Source organism: Rhopalosiphum maidis, chromosome 3 (genome assembly GCF_003676215.2).
Source record: "Rhopalosiphum maidis isolate BTI-1 chromosome 3, ASM367621v3, whole genome shotgun sequence".
NCBI lineage: Eukaryota > Metazoa > Arthropoda > Insecta > Hemiptera > Aphididae > Rhopalosiphum > Rhopalosiphum maidis.
In genome coordinates, this window is record NC_040879.1 from 69,099,840 (window position 1) to 69,102,639 (window position 2,800).

Sequence of the window (2,800 nt, forward strand, 5' to 3'; positions counted from 1 at the left end):
AAATTGACGGCAGTAGCTAGACCCCTTAATGGTTGGCGATATAACGATCAATTTCATAATATTGGTTGCCTATACAAAATTCCTTAAAATATAGCATTTGATCAATTAACATCGCAAAGAAGACTTTTATTTTGAGATAAATAAAAAAAATCATAATAAATATCAGAAATTTGATAGGTTATATAGTTAAGTAATACGATTCTTGACACGTATCGTATGATAAATCACAAAGCATCCAAATTGGAAAAGTTGGAATAAAAAGTCTATATTAGGCTCAAAAGATAAAAAAGTTATTATTGACTTAATAACTGAACCATGATTTGCGATTCACTAATGACCGTTTTATTTCGATACCAACCACAGATGTCTTTATTACAATGTAGGCATTTGTGTGACTATAATATACACCATAAGATAAATATGTATAGTATTATCCATCTCAATTTTCATCCACCACACACACTGATAGAAAACGACAAACAGTACTGAATAAACTGGCCTCAGCCCTCGTTTTTCACTTAACTGAAGTATAAGAACAGTGCCTAATATAGTATATGTGAAAACCACCACTGCTATTAACATCTGAGGGTTATTTATACCTGTGAAAAGTTCCTTGGTCATAATTCCTCACCCACCATAAAAATATTTTGTTCTCATTATTCATATTTATTTTTAATATTATTTTTATTACATTTTGATATGTTATTATTTTAATTTCTATCTATTTGAGATTTTGTTTTAACTTAATCTACAACGAGTCAATAATTTTGAATAAAAGTCTATTATATGCTTTATTGTCATTATTTATCAATAATATTAAATTTATTATTATATTTTTATGTATACTTAAGATTATTAATTGTTTAATTTTTATATTTATTTAAAATATACTTTTTTTTGTATCATTGGATACTTTCTAAAATATTTTTTGATGTTATCAGAATATTAAATTATTAATGAATAATGTATGTATGCATTATTAAACTATAGAATCATACATAAGACAATAGATAATAACATATGGCATTAGTAATCATTATAATGTTTTCTGACAAATTGAATGTTACTTTCAATTTAATTATTTATCTTCTTTTATTTTTTTAAAAATAAGCATTAAATTTTGGTACTCGGGATTAACACATTTCTTGCATGTATCTATTTCATTATATGGATAGATTAATTTGAAGAATTTGATAAAAAATCTTTCTTTTTAACAACTTTCTGTGACTGATCTTTTTTATATTGTCCTAAAAATTAATTTCAACATTTTATAACACTGAAAACAAACACTAACAAATTACAATTATATCACTATTATAATATTTTAATATCTCTATATTTAGTGTTTCAGGTATATCAATTTAATACAATAAAAACACTTATAATTATTTAAACAAAAGTTGTTAAATTATTTACACATTTACGCCATATGTACTGAGTACTATTACTGACTACTGAGAGATTAGTTATCACTGAATAGTGAAAATAAGATGTTGTCGCGTTAAATTAAAAGCACTGTACAATCGCCGGAAACAGCGTATCAAGATGGTGAATATTTGTTTTATTTATTTTTGTTATTGTTTTTCAGAGTCAGAATAAAATATCTAGAAATTATTTAGTGATTTATAAATTACAATTTATATTTTATTAATTCAGTTTGTTAAGTTATTTATTAATATTATCTATTGTTTGATGTATACTTATTGAGTACTTACCAGTAGTTCCTACTTCCCTGAACATATTATTAAATATTTCTCACATATTATAAATATATATTAGACTTGAGATTTCTAATGATAATGATTCAACCAAATATCATCTTTAACTGTGTATTTAGAGCCATTAGGTATATAAAACTGTAAATTTAAAAATAATAAAGGTTTTAAGTAGTTTGAAAGTGATAATATGCACACAGTATCTGAAGAAGCCGGATATGGAGAGAAAATCATTGGCAACTTAATTCACATATCGTTTCGGCGTCGCACGATTTTGTAAGTGTTTAGTAGTGTAAACGATTATTAGTGTGGGAGAATTCCCTCTACTATTCCTGTACAAATAGCGATGTGCTTTTACCGAACTGATAGTGAGCGGCGTGCGTAGTTCCAGCGGTTTTTATTTTTAATATTTTCTTCATTTTACGTAGTTGTTCAAATGTTTTTCGTCTCTTATATTATATCTTATATGTAATGCTTTCAGTGCCACCGAAAGTGTATTTCAAAGTTTAATTTTGTTTAAGGTGGTAGGTACTGAAATGCATTTTTGTTATCATGCGTGATTTTTCATTGGTTGTGGTTTTTTATGTAAAAGTTCGGCCAAAACCTCAAAATTGTTTCAAACGTACGTTTTACTTAAGCCACTTTGTAAACTACTAAAATGTTTACCCCTTATATTTGTTGGATAGGCAACTATACATACACTACGACACCAACGGCTACTATGAGAAGGGGTTTCTGTGGTCGATCCGGTTTGGTGAAATGACCAGAGAGCAAACAAAATAGAGACAATACTTAAATTAACTTAGCAACTACTGAAGTCTGATTATGGTGATGGTCTGCTGTACGGACTACCGAATACTAGACGACCTGGGCGGCCTCTCACACAACAGATTAGTTGCTGGCAGACTTACGCGGTGGCATTCTCTCGGTGGTGACGTGGATTCGAGATTAGTGACACACAGTAATTGGGAGACGCTGGCTATGTTTTTGGACGTAATGAGATGATATGGTATAGCAATAATTTACGGTGAGACGGGTATGGACTATGGGTTATAGATGGATTTATTTTGCCCTCACAATGACGA